This window comes from Pholcus phalangioides, unplaced genomic scaffold (assembly GCF_987345545.1).
Source record: "Pholcus phalangioides strain wild (caught in Gottingen) unplaced genomic scaffold, Ppha-v1.0 ptg000018l_1, whole genome shotgun sequence".
Lineage (NCBI taxonomy): Eukaryota > Metazoa > Arthropoda > Arachnida > Araneae > Pholcidae > Pholcus > Pholcus phalangioides.
In genome coordinates this window covers 6,706,648-6,721,357 of record NW_028301611.1, presented here as the reverse complement: position 1 = coordinate 6,721,357, position 14,710 = coordinate 6,706,648, and positions in this window count along the sequence as shown.

Here is a 14,710-nt window from a genome sequence, read left to right as displayed (position 1 = left end):
CCGATTACGGAAATATAGCTCCCCCTCCCCTGGAAAAAATTTGCCCCTCCCCCCCAGAAAAAGTTGAAATAACGGCCCAGCTTCCAAGTCTATCTCCGCTATGATTTTGGGAGGGGGTGATTACTTCCTACCCTACTTCTGGATCCACTGCTGGTCTTTGATTAGTTACTTCTGAAATACAAAGTTTCATTCAATTTTTTTTTTCCCATCGATAGATTCAACATTGTGTAAAATATACGTATAAAGCGGGGGTGGGGGGCACCAAAATCATAGAAGTGCTTAGGGCCGTCAAACATCTTAATCCGGCCCTGCCCCCGGGTATCCGATTTCTGCCTCAGCTTCATATCCAGTGTGATGGTAACCTCTTCCAGCAAAATTTCCCTCAAAAATTTCCCTTTTGACTAAATTTTTCCCATGCATTCCGGCAAATATGCTGCCATCCAGCGGGGAAAATACGTAATAAAGCATTTTACAATAGAAAAGTATTCCACTGCATTAATTTTTTTCAAAAAATTCTTTTGTTTGATGAACTCTCAAAATTCCCCAAGAATACTAAGAAATTTCCCACGAGTCATATCTTACGACTTGTGCTGCCATCTGCTATACAATACCTTAACTTTCAAATGTTTGTTGATTTTCTGACGAAGAGATGGCAGCACATGTCCATCAAAATCTAGAGATATGTTTCGGGAATAGAATATACACGGTGCATCAAAGCAGCATCATGGACCCAGGCCCGTCATTCCCCCCCCCCCCGGCTTTTGAAAATACACTAAAAATGGTATATATATATATACACACACATTGAGTACATGTGCTTTGCCCCCGGCCCTGCATGGACCCCCGAGTCAAGTGATTTTTCTGAGGCCCTAACTGGGAAATTTTCAAAAAATTCAACTACCTCTCATTTTTCTGAGGCCCCTATTGTCTTGAGGCCCCCGGGCCGTGCCCCCCATGCGTTAAGACGGCACTGCATTAAAGCGGTTCAAGATTTTCAATACAGCTTTGGGGTACATTGAGTAACAGGAAGGAAGGCCGTAGTGATAGACTTGCGGGTCTGGTCCCCCCCCCCCCCCATCCCAAAATGTAAGAAAATGACAAAAAAGGGGAAAAGACGGCCAAATCTATTTTTCTATCACTTTGGCCCTCCCCGGAATGAAAGTGGTCCCCTTCCGAACGAAATTTCTGGCTACGGGCCTGACAGGGCGTATGACATCTTTCTGCCGAACCGTTGATCTTAGAGCACGGGGTTCTTGACCTTTTTTTAACCACGACCTAAAACCAACAACAAGATCAACTTCGCGACCCATGGGACTGTTTGCTTACGAAATTAGTGAGATCAATGACGCAATAATTTAATTTACAACAGGATTTGTACGACTCGTCTAGGAAGCTCCTGCGAATCAAGTTTGGGTCGTGACTCCTTAGCTCAAGAATTCCTGACTCTAAGTGAATTCATTGACCCATCTCAGAAGTCCCTGTGAATCAAATTTGGGTCGTGACCATTGCTCAAAAATACTGGGCTGCGAGTGGGTTCGTTCGACCCTTCTTGGAAGCCCAATCGACCTAAGTTTGGGTCGTGACCCCTTAGCTCAAGAATTCCTGACTCTAAGTGAATTCGTACGACCCATCTCGGCAGTCCCTGTGAATCAAGTTTGGGTCGTGACCCAAAATCGTTGGCTGAAAGGGGGGGAGGGGGGTTTTATTTGACCCTTCTCAGAAGCCTCCGGGAAACAAGTTTAGATTCGGAACATCTCAAGATCCCTTGGCGATTAGTGGGATTGAGCGACACATCTTGGAATGAAAAAAGTTCGGGTTGCGACCCATAGGTTAAGAACCCTGTCCAAAGGCCTACTTCCAACGAGAAAAAGTTTCCAAATAACGTACAGCACTCAGATATGTCATTCATGTTGCAAAAGGGTTGTACAGTTATTAAAATAAAATAAAAAATTTAATCTCAATATATGGACACCCTGTGCTTTACCCAGTTCAAAAGATGTTGCCCTGACTCTCCTGTTGCCAACAAAAAATATCCTACGTTTTTAAGTGCATCATTAGCAGAGACTTTGGAATTCTAAGAGCAGAGGAAAGTCGGGTAAAAACAGCATTAAATGCGGCAACACCGTGCTGTTTTCCCAGAGGTTCTTAGCGGGCTATAGCACAGGGCAGCAAATTTTAGGAATGATTAGCGAGGAAATTCAGTACGTAATGGAAGAAAGGCGGAATGGCAAGTATGTGAGTGACAAAAAAGTACGAAAGCATGTGAGCGACCAAAAGAGTAAGTAACCATGTGAGTGACGAAAAGAGTATACAAGCATGTGAGTGACCAAAAGTGTACGCAAGCATGAGAATGCCCAAAAGAGTATGCAAGCGTGTGAGTAACCAAAAGAATATACAAGCATGTGAGTGCCGAAAAGAGTACGAAGCACGTGAGGGACCAAAATAGTACGCAAGCATGCGAGTGACAAAAGAGTTCGAAAGCACGTGAGTGACCAAAAGAGTATACAAGTATGTGAGTGACAAAAAAACTACGAAAGCACGTGAATGACCAAACGAATATGCAAGCATGTGGGTGAGCAAAAGAGTATACAAGCACCAGAGCAACCAAAAGAGTATGCAAGCATGTGAGTGACGAAAACAGTATACAAGCACGTGAGTGACCAGAAGAGTACGCAAGCATGTGAGTGACCAGAAGAGTACGCAAGCATGTGAATGTCCAAAAGAGTATGCAACCACGTGAGTGACCAAACGAGTATGCAAGCATGAGAGTGACAAAAAGAGTATACAAGCATCTGAGTAACTGAAAGAGTACGCAAGCATATGAATGTCCAAACGAGTATGCAACCATGTGAGTGCATAAAAGAGTATACAAGCGTGCGACCAACAGAGTGTGCAAGCATGTGAATGACCAAAAGAGTACACAAACCCTATTATTTTAACCCTCTAAGCGACATTGACGAGTTATCTTGTCTTCATAAAAGAATGTACGTCATGTCAATTATATCATGCCTCCAAGCCCAGATATTTTGTAATATCTGGGAAATCCCAAGTTCCCCACATCCCAAACTCCCCACACCCCCCCCCTTAGTTTGCAGCCGCTGAAAATAGGGTTAACAAAGGGTCTAATTGAACGGAATCGTAGGAACGAAAGTTGAAAGGCGGAAGGAGACAGAAATTACTTAAGAATCGTTCCAATAAGACGAAAAGGGGATCTCACATCTTGAAATCAAAGGGTCTTGGTGAAGAGACGGAAGACGGAAGGGGGGGGGGACAGAAATCTACTTAATAATAGGACAATATACCCCTTAGAAAGGGGCTCACTCTTGGAAGTGAGGGGACCATGAAATTGTTTCACTCACTAGAGACTGGGAGACAAAACGGGCCAAAATTTACTAATAACATAGATGAAAGGGGTCTCACTCCTGGAAATGAAGGGAAAGGGGCCGAAATTCATTCCGAAGATGAAAGGACCTCACTCTTAGAAATGGGGGGGGGGGGTGAACTGATCAAGAGACGGAAGGGGTCAAAATTTACTAAAAGATCTATTCAACAAGCAGAAAGGGTCTCGCTCTAAGAAGGCCCTAAAAGTGCAACAGAAGGGACCGAAAATCTCACAGGTATCAATTTAATAAGATGAAAGAGTCTCAGTCCTAGAAATGAGGGGGGGGGGGGGCAGTGGAGCCCTGGTTAAAAAACAGAAAGGGACGAAATTCACTCTCAGAAATCTATGCAATAAGAAGGCAAGGTCTTACCCCTAGAAATGAAGACACAAAAGGGTCCGAAATTTACTCAGAAGATCAAAAGGGGTCTCATTCCTAGAAATGAAGAGGCAAAAGGGGCCGAAATGTATCTAGAAGATGAAAGTGCAAAAACAAAAGGAGTGATACAGAAGGGGGGCCGAAATTTACTCAGAAGATGGATGTGTCGTACTCCTAGAAATAAGAGGGGGAGGGGGGGGGGCTCTGAATATACGAACAAAAGGGGCCGAAAATCCCTCAGAAATGTATTCGATAATTAAGGGTCCCACTCTTAGAAACCTGAAGGGGGGGGGGACGGCTCCTCAAAGTACAAATGAGAGAGGGGGAGGGAGAACCCCCCTTCTCACTCCTAAAACTAAGAGGGAGCCCTGATTAAGGGACGGAAAAGGGCCGAAATTTACTCAGAAATATATTTAACAAGATGAAAGGGTACAAAATTCATCGAAAGACTGGTTATTTGTGAAGATGAAGATTACAAGGAAGAAAATTCATCACTGCCCCCACGGGGACTCGAACGCCGGTCTCTCGCTTGCCGGACGAGTGCTCTATCATCTAAGCTATGGAAGCAGATAGAATATCTGAACCTTGGAGCGTATATATATGTTGAAAGGCACCGTACATGGACGGCGTCAACAATCAACTAATAGCTCGTGAATGACAAAGGCCAACAAGATATCCATATGCATATAGAAACGTCCTCTCCACTTGTGAATACAAGATTGACAAGTGGAGTCCTTTCAACATATATATACGCTCCAAGGTTGAAATATTCTATCTGCTTCCATAGCTTAGATGGTAGAGCACTCGTCCGGCAAGCGAGAGACCGGGGTTCGAGTCCCCGTGGGGGGCAGTGATGAATTTTCTTCCTTGTAATCTCCATCTCCACAAATAACTAGTCTTTCGATGAATCTTGTATTGACAAGTGGAGAGGACGTTTCTATATGCAAGATGAAAGGGGTCTCACTCCCAGAAGTGAGAAGGCACTGCTTAAGAGACAAAGGGGGGACCTAAATTTACTCGGAATATGAAAAGGTCTCATTCTCCTAGAACTGAGAGTTCCATGAAAATGCGACAAAAAGGGACGAAAATCACACAGAAATAAATTTAATAAGAAGAAAGGGGTCTCATTCCTTGAAATGTAGAGACAAAAGGGGCCGAAACTTGTACTCAGAATATAAGAGGCTCTTACTATTAAAAAAAAACAAAACCTGAGGAAAGGGGGGCCTCGAAATCACCCGGAAATCAATAACATGAGAGGGTCTAATTTCAAGAAATCAGATTGTTCCAATGAGGGGAGTCTCACATCTATACGTCAGAGGGGACCCTGGGTTTAGAGACGGGGGCATAAAAAAAAAAGGAGATACGACCAGAAGGTGGCCACGGGTAAGAATTAAAAAAAGAGAAGCAAAAAAACGGTCACTCGAAACCAAAAACAAAATAGCAACAAGAAATTGCTCCGGGCTAAAAACCCTACATCGAGACCATTACGCCGTGGCCCAAAACGGTGGGAAAGAAAATTGGAAAATTACCTCGTCCAAACATACATATAAGAGAAAGGCGATTATATATTATCCTATATTTTTTTTCTTCTGGACCACCCTAGATATGAGTGGGACGGGCTAAATGTAATAGGGGGCGTGGAAACAAAAATAACCAATTTTCAGTAACGTAAAAAATAAAAAGTTATATATATAAGGGCCAGGTGAAGTTTATAGTGACAAAGAAGAACTTTCGGGGCAGGTAAGAAGAAGGGGGAAAAAAAAACCTGTTAATTACTATCATGTTTTTCTGAGAACGAGGCTATTTTATCTTTTGGAAAATATATAAACAGAAGCAATCTTGAAAACAGAGACTTAATACATAAAAAAGGAGGGCCCGCAGATGGGTCTGGAAACCCCAGAAGCAACACCAGATTCACTCCTTGAATCGAGTAGAATTCGTTTTAATACCACTGCGATTTGGCTGTCGGATCCGGAAATCTCGCCCCGACATTTCACCCCCGGTACATTTCATCCCCGATATTGCGCCTGCCCTGACTGTATGTATGAATGACCGAGTGAGTCACCAAGTAAGTTCTGACTGTGTGAGTGACCATATTAATTGGTAAGTGACCGTATGAGTGAGCGAGTGAAGAAGTGAGTGATCGTGTTAGTGACCAAGTGAGTGATCGTGTTAGTGACCAAGTGAGTGATCGTGGGAGTGACCGTATCTACTAACCTACGTAACTACGAAGGTTACCGTCAAGGTCCACGCGTTCAAATATGGCCATAGAACATCAGAAACAAGTTACCTACCGAACCTGGGGCGACCACCGATAGATGGCGCTTTCATTTCCCACCCAACTCCACTGGTTGGAAATTGCCGTGTGGCGATATATGACCGGATTTAGAGTGGTAAAGTAGTATGAGTGACTGCGCCCGAGTACAGTGTACAAATAGTTTTTTTTAGTTGCAAAAAAAAAATACAATTTCCCCCAATATATATTGCATTATGTAGTATATGTTATGTCATTCCGCACAGATATCGAAATTGTGTGAGCAGAGAAACAGGTCCGCGCCGGTGAAATAAAAAACAATGCCCCCCCATCTGCAAAACAACATTAAATTCTTCCTTTATCACGGGCTTCTCGGTGCTCCCCATCACCTCCCCATCCTGGACCCGGGACACCCTAGACTCAGATGTTTGATGGGGCCTCTTCTATATTGAAAATTTATAGTTTAAAAAAATACTAATAACATCTGTCTTGGGCCCTCGTGCTAGAGCTTTGCCAGTCCTAATCTTGCAGAGGTCGATCATGGTGCTCGCTTAAACCATTGAGGATAGATGCTTGATTTCGTTCTTAGGCATAGCCGGACTTAGGCAGGTGCGAAGGGTGCGGCTGCACCGGGCCGCTAAATTTTAGGGGCCGCTAACGGGAAAAAAAAAACCAATTTTGATTACACTGAGTTTCATTTTGATTTCTTAATAAAGCAATATCAAACTTCTGTCTAGGACAGGTAACCCACAGATCTGAGGTTTTGACAAAACCCCAAGCCACGCCGTTATCTCATAAGTTCGAGCACTGGGGTTTTGGAGTTTTTGGAGCCCGTTGTAAATAGTGTTTTTAGAGGCAGAAGCGTCAGTAGGGTCCCGTGCGTATAATGCAAAAAGCAGCCAATTTCGGGGCCCTGGGCACATGTTCGTTTGTCTATGGGTGAAACATGCCCTGCTCAAGCCCAGAGTGCACGTGGGTTTGATGTCCCGAGCGCTGGACCGGAAAGAGTGCTTAGGTTCTCATCTTAACGATGTATCTAAAACTACATTGGGAAGAGGGTGGTAACAATGAAAATCGTTCTGGTGTTCCCGGCTGGAGTCCTGTAAGCCCATTTTTGGGGGGGGGGCATAATTATAGAGTGTAGTGGTTCTTCAAATGCCCGGGGGGGACACTTACAATTTTCACAGTTTTGCGATGAGCCCAAATTTATAGCCAGGTGGTTTTTTTTAGTCATAAATATGGTACGTAATAAGTTTGATAGTCTCGGGTGCTAATGTTAACCTGGATTGCGTCAGGGTGCCAAGGATACTGGAGATCAGGAAAAGTAATTTTAGTGGGCCGCAATGCTGTTTTTGCATCGGGCCGCAAAATATTTAAGGCCGTCCCTGGTCTCGGGAGATATTACACAGATGACCACCATATTATTCAATGATTAGCAACATGATTATTTCAGTTAAAGCACATGCCAGAGTTCTCGTACGGGTACTTTTCTTCTGTGGTGATGGTTATAATCAAAGCTCTTGATTCGCGAATGTGTCTCCCAATAGACTGTCAGGGCTCCAACCTCGTCAGTCCCAATCATGAGTTCAATCGGCCACGGCACGGAGACCCATGGCCCCCCACATCCCTCAGCAGGACCCTCTAGCCTGAAATTTCTGGTGGGGGGGCTCTCTGGGTGGACTTTTCATGGGGCCGCTCTATTATGAATTTATAGTGCGAAAAAAACAATCAATAATGAGAATTACGTTCGGACCCCCCCTCCCCCGGGGATGAAGCCCTACCAGCCTCACTCCCTTGTGGGGCTCATGCGGAAACCTCAGTTGAATAGGGGCTTCCACGGTGATATCTGGCACACAGTGATTAATGACAATAAATATGTATTGTGAAAGATGATGCGAAGCCCTCTTTAATTTTACCCTGGGACTATGATTGAGACTGCAGTGTGGGGACACACACTTCTTTTTGGATAAATATTGGAAAATTTGTTTGAGTTCACCTCTTCATCAATAAGGGTTCCGCCGCACCGCCTTATAAAAATCAAGGGTTCCGCTGCACAGCCTTATAAAAATCAAGGGTTCCGCTGCACAGCCTTATAAAAATCAAGGGTTCCGCTGCACAGCCTTATAAAAATCAAGGGTTCCGCGAGAAACTTTACGTTGGAAACCCCTGGGGTCTATGAGTATAGGCAAAATATACGAATTTCCATAGGTCCTACGAAGCTCGAAACGTTGAGAAATCTTTCTACTTGAACGTAGAGAAAGATACTCAAATTGATAAAAACAATCACGAATTGTACAATAATTAAAAAAAAAGAAACTATAATTAACAATTAAATTTTAATTACGAATAAAATAATTTGATTATTTCGAAAGGCAAAGGAAAAAAATGTGAATATGCAGATTGGGGAGCTAGCGTTCACGACTGAGGAATAATAATTATTTTTTAATAATTTTTTTTTTTACACATTCTTAATTATTAATTATCATTTTCCATTACGATTGCGTTTCAATAGGAGAGAAAAAAAATTTTTATAACGTCGAAATTTTTATGAAATTGAATGAAAAAATTTTCTAGTATTTTTTTCAAAATTTAAAATTATGTTTCCTTTTTTTATATAAAAATGAAATAATTACTTTTTTAAATTTTGTGTTTCAACAGTTTTTAATGTACATCTCGGTGTTTTCTTTCCTGAATTCAAATTACCCATCTGTATTTAATTTCGGGCAATTTTCCGCGAGAAATTTATTAAATTTGTAATTAAAATACTTACTGATCTTTATTGTTTTAATGGTTGCCGCGGGTTTTCAGCTGTTATTTTTTTAAATTTTGTGAAAATGAACTAAGTTGCACATTTTTCTCAGATCGCTTAAGTGATCCGTGGCACAATTCCAGAGTATCTAAGTGGCCCGTGGCACATTTACGGATCCCTTGAGTGACCCACGGCACGGTTCGAGAACACTTAAGCGGTCTGTGGAACATTTAGAGATGCTTTATGGGGAATGTGGCACAGTTTTGGAGCACTTAAGCAGCCCGCGGTGCAGTTTTACATCATTCAAGTTACCCGCGGGACATTCCCAGATTACTTAAGTGATCCGTGGCATAATTACGGATCACTTGAGTGATACGTTGCACAGTTTCAGGGCACTTTAATCAGCCCGCTACACATTTCTAGAACACTTAAATAATCAGCGGGACATTTAGAGATCTCTACAGTGGTTCTATAGAGGGCTTATCAATAGGAAGAATGTTAGTTCAGGTGCCCACAAACTAGCGATAGATTTTTTGTCATCTTTGGTACACCAGTAAAATGTAATTAAGAATATCTCATATTTTTGTACAGGGTGGTTGATGACGTAAGCATTATTCAAAACCCCTCCCCCTTATCATCAAAAGTCAGCAAACCCGAAACGTCGATGCTGACGCAATACTTAATGACCTTTTGCGCTTCGACCTCCTGCTGCCACCTATCGAATAAAAGCAAAACTGTTTGTTATAATTCTTCAAATAAAATTGGTTGTTGGTTTAAAACCGGTTAGGTGGTTGAACGCGATGTTTGATAAGCATCGCATGATACATGCAGGAGACTGTTATTGATTTGTATTTAAAAAAAACGCCGAATAAGCAATTGAATCGTAATGAAATGATAGTTTTCACTGTAGCAAAAAATAATGACCATTTTAACATTTTCTTATCGTTGTAATCTACTTATCGCAATCCTAATCCGAAATACTGATACTGTGTTTTGCATGTTTAGGGATTAAGGAAATATGATGGCACTTATTTTTTTTCAATATCATGTTTTGCAGCAAAATTTAATTTTTTCCGCTCTGTGTGTGTGCACACACATACACACACACACACACACACACATAATTACATTTCACATTTTTAACACATGATCAAAGAGAGAGAGTACAAAAATAGTTCACAGTACACTATTTTTTTCATTCAGCTCATCTAGTCTACGAGAGCGAATAGCACAAGCATCCTCCTCCTCCTCTTAACCAGAACATGGCCCGCCGAATAACATAAGCGTCCTCCTCCTCTTAACCAGAACATCGCCCGCAGAATAGCATAAGTGTCCCCCTCCTGACCAGAACATGACCTTCCGAATAGCATAAGCGTTCTCCTCCACCTCACCAGAGCACGGCCCGCCGAATAGCATAAGCATCCTCCCCTCCCTCCTTACCAAAAAGCATGGCCCGCCGAATAGCATAAGCGTCTTCCTTCTCCTGACTAGAATATCGCCCGCCGAATAGCATAAGCGTCCCCCATCCTGACCAGAACATGGCCCTCCGAATAGCATAAGCATCTTCCTCACCGAAACACGGCCCTCCGAATAGCATAAGCATCCTCCCCTCCGACCATCTATCAGTGGTCGCCTCAAGCTCGTTACAGGAAAAAAAAAATTATTTTCCGTATTTCTCCTTTGGGTTCGAACCTGGGACCGCGACGGAAACCTTCGTGGCGATAGACGAGCATCTTACCGCCACGACACGGGGGTGATTCTCAAAGTTGGCGTAGGGTAGCTTTTGAACGTTTTTTGAGAATTTTTTTTTTGAATTGGAATCGTACCTCTACGACGGACGGCTGTTAAGATGAAGGCCGCATTAGCACTTACAGCACACCCTGTATATTATTCATTTTCCCGCTACACAGCAGTGTGAATTTTATGTGCGTTGCTTCTCTCTCTCTCTTTCTATCTTTGCTAAAAAAACTTTACATGCGTGGTTCTACGTTGTTTCTGAGAGATACAAAGCGCTGCATAAACTCCCCTCGAATTTTCTGTTTGGTTTTTATTACTGAAATGGGTGAAAAATGTATGACTTTTTTCACGTAAGTAGAAATTTCAAGAACTTGGCGAAATATTTCGCAAGCGGTTTGGACCCAGCGGTTGAAGAGCACTTGCTCTAGGGTCACCAAGAGAGTCCCATAATAACCCATTATGAACCCGCTACAAATATATAAGTGCGCTTCGTGAACCATTTTTTCCTCATTCCTCCCAACAAACAAGTAACTACTACCTGTATAGCTAGCTGGTGATACTCAGCAGCATCATTCAGCCTGATTTATGGATATTAATGCTTCCGAATTATACTTGTGAGCGCGGCTCCCCCCCCCCCCTCTATCTATTTTCCCGTACTACGTACATAATGAGTCTGAAGGGGGTCAGTCATACTTCAAAGGGCGCTTTTCTTGTCGATTCCCTTGGTAATTGAGAGCCATAACACTTATTATAATTGGCTGGAATATTGTAACTTATTACATTGAAAAGGGGGTGGGGGAAGAAAGCAGCGAGAATCGATCTCGCAAGAATTACTGCAGTCGTGACTTCACCCTTAGAACAAAAGGGTTACCACGTGACTTTTAAGGACTGTGACCCGAAAGAAAAAAAAAATACATAACTATACGGACGTCATTCGAAGGGTTCTTGATGATGAACGTTTGCGTATGTGTTTGACCGACGTACAGAGACGTAATGCGTGCGATACATGGATGTTTCATACTCATAAATCGGAGATATACCTTCCGTCTTAAGGATTTATTGGCATCATAGCAATCGTTTGACAGCTCTTGTTCGAACTTATCGCATAAATCCTGCTCGATTGAGCTTATGCAATAGGAAATAACGTTCTATGTTTGATTACGCAAGCGCTTGCACCTATTTCGGCTCTAATTTCATCGATATACCATACCTAGAATAGGCCTACTCAGTGGCGAAACTAGCCATTCCTGAGTAAGAATTTTCATTTAAGCCTATTTAGGCCCATTCTGGGCCCTCCCTCCTTCCGAATGGTACTGTTTCACCTGCCTAGTTACGGCACTGGGCCTATCTTGAAGTTTTTTGCATGATGTATATCTCGGGGTGGCCAACTTCTTTCGTTCTTGGGATCCCAACGGTCAGCTGCAGCGTTGCAGGCCGCACTATGGGTGGCACTCCGGTGTATAAGTCGCACCAGCGAAATTACTCGGGAAACTAGCAGATTCGTAGGTGCCATTAGTTATTTGGTGAGGCACGGTGAATTTAGTTGCGAAACTTTTACCCTGGGTATTGGTAATCCTCCATTTTTTTCTCATAGGCTGATATATATTCATTGTTTATCTGGTTGAGTTCCCAGCTAGATGTAATGCATCAAGAATTCACTTGTTCTGCTAATTATTCAATCCAATCCATTTATAGTTTGATTGTTAGGGGCCATTCAAGTATTACGTCATCATCGATGGGGGGGGGGGAGAGGGGGTTTCCGATTTGCTGGCTTTTGGATGACAAGGGGGAGGGAGTTTGGATAATGCTTACGTAATCAACCACCCTTTATGAAAATATGAGTTGGATTCAGAGGGGCAGAGCTGATGACGAAATTTTGCTGACAAGGGGGGGGGGGGGGTAAAAAAATATCTAAAAATTTGCTTACGTAATACTTGAACGGCTTTCTTACCTTGTCGGGGTAGCATAAAATCCCCTTGCGGGCAGCGTGCGGCACAGTTCTCGGCCACCCCTGATTTTTTTTCTCACAAGAAGAGATTCACAAAATTAGTCGGAACCTGAGTAGTATATGATCACCTTCCTATAATATTGTTACAGAGCACCATCAGGTGTGAGGGTAGAAGAGCGAATGAACTCCCCTGTGATAAACAGTGCTCCTTAAAACATTTTGAGTCCCGATCACCGTCTGTGACCTTTAAAAGAGGTAAAAGTGCTTCACCTGGCTATAGGTGAAAACCTTCCGGAATATCAACGGTTGCGTGGCGCAGAGAAATTTCCAGTTTTTCACACTTGACCCACTCCAATTTTAATATGAAAAGGAAACATTTTTCCACTAATTTCCTTTCAAAACAGGAAAACTTCCAAAATTTGAATGTAAATATTAAAAAAAAAAATTTAATAACTCCCTCGAAAATGTTGATCAAGAAACCTAATACAGTAACAAACCCCTCAGATGCGGTCAACCCTATTTTACGGCCAAATAATAATTTCCCCCCCCCCCGTGTATAATGAAAGTATGCTTTGGAAACCCCTTATTAACGGTAACCCCCCCCCCTCTTTTCCGGACGAATTTTTTTTGTGCCACCGATGTCCGTAAACGAGAGGTTTTTACCTATTGAAATATTCTTCTACCACTCCCGCATGTTACCTGTTGGGCCTAGATCAATTATCTTAAAGAGTGCTCTATACTAGTGTTTCGATCTTGATCAAGCACTTGATCAACGTCTTAAGTAAACCGTCTTGCACAAATTGTGTTGACGGATTGAAATCATTCCGATTTCATGCATTGGTATGTCAAACTTGCTCTTCTTTTGATGATGGGTACAGGCATTGCTCGCGACTAGGAAACAGGTTGAAGACCTCTGGGCTAGATTCTACTCTTGTAGAGCAGTACACTGAATTTCAAACCGATTGAGGTGCATTTATATTTTTTGCGATATGAGAGAAAATTATGTACTATTTTTTATCAATTTTGCGTACCACAAGGTTGACTAGACCACGACGCGATCTACAATTCATTGCCGATTCCGAGCGGCAGCCTTTTTTATACTCACCGAGGGGATGGTTTGCTTACCCCTCGATGTGGAACTACCTGTTGTAATAACCTCTTTCTGTGGTAATGTCGCAGTTTTTACTCTACTCCTTTGTCAGGAAAGTTTTCTGACAAGTACGAACCCCGGGTACCGAACTCGCGACATAGCTAAACATCCTTTAGGAGAGTTATCGCGCCCTTATGAACTATATACAGGGTGCGGAGCAAATAGGGGGTTTGGCATTTTACTGGCGAACCGTTGGTCCAAATAACGTATAGTACTCAGATATGTCACTCATGCTCCAACGGGTTGTATAGTTATGTATATTAGACTAAAAAGATTAACTTTTTATACAGTCTCCAAGAACCCAATTATGAAGTTGCCCTGTCCCTCCTGATGCCAACAAAAAATAAAAAAATCCACGTTTCTAAGTGCAACTTTCACTGAAATATTCGAAAACCGGAGGATAATTGGAGGAAAAACCCGGTTTTTTCCCCAAATATCCTCCGTTTTTCAAATATTTCAGTGAATGTTGCACGTGTATTTTTTTTTTTTGTTGTTGGCATCTCAAGAGTGAAAGGGCTACAACTTTCTAATTGAGTTTTAGGGCGCACGGGGACCATATAAAAAGTTTTTATTTTTCCATTTTGATAACTATACAACTCCTTGAAATGATATATCCGAATACTCTTACGTATTACTTGGATACTTTTTCTAACTAGAAGTATGCCTCTAGGACATAGTTTCCCAAACTTTTTGTTCCATCGCCCCAATTTTACAGAATTTTTTTTCTCATCGACCCCTCAAACTCAAACGTACCCATAGGGTCCTACGATTTACCCGTAGTTTCCGTCACCCACCGGAGGGGAGGGCGATATTGCCCACTTCGGGAAACACTGCTCTAGGATCAACGGTTTGCCAGTACAATGCTACACCCCCGTTTGCCCTGTATATACGTATATGATATTTTCTGAGCTTGTTCTCTATACAAATCTACATTTTTAGACCGATCGTTGCAAGATTTTGTATACAGATCAAACGGGAACTGACTTGAATGACAGGCTACTTTAAAAGTTCGTCAGAGCTGGGCAAATGCCCGAAATGGGCAAAAAAATGAACCGTCCGGCAACAATGGTTTCTGGGCCTCAAAAATCACTTTCGGAATGGTTCCTCTGCAATG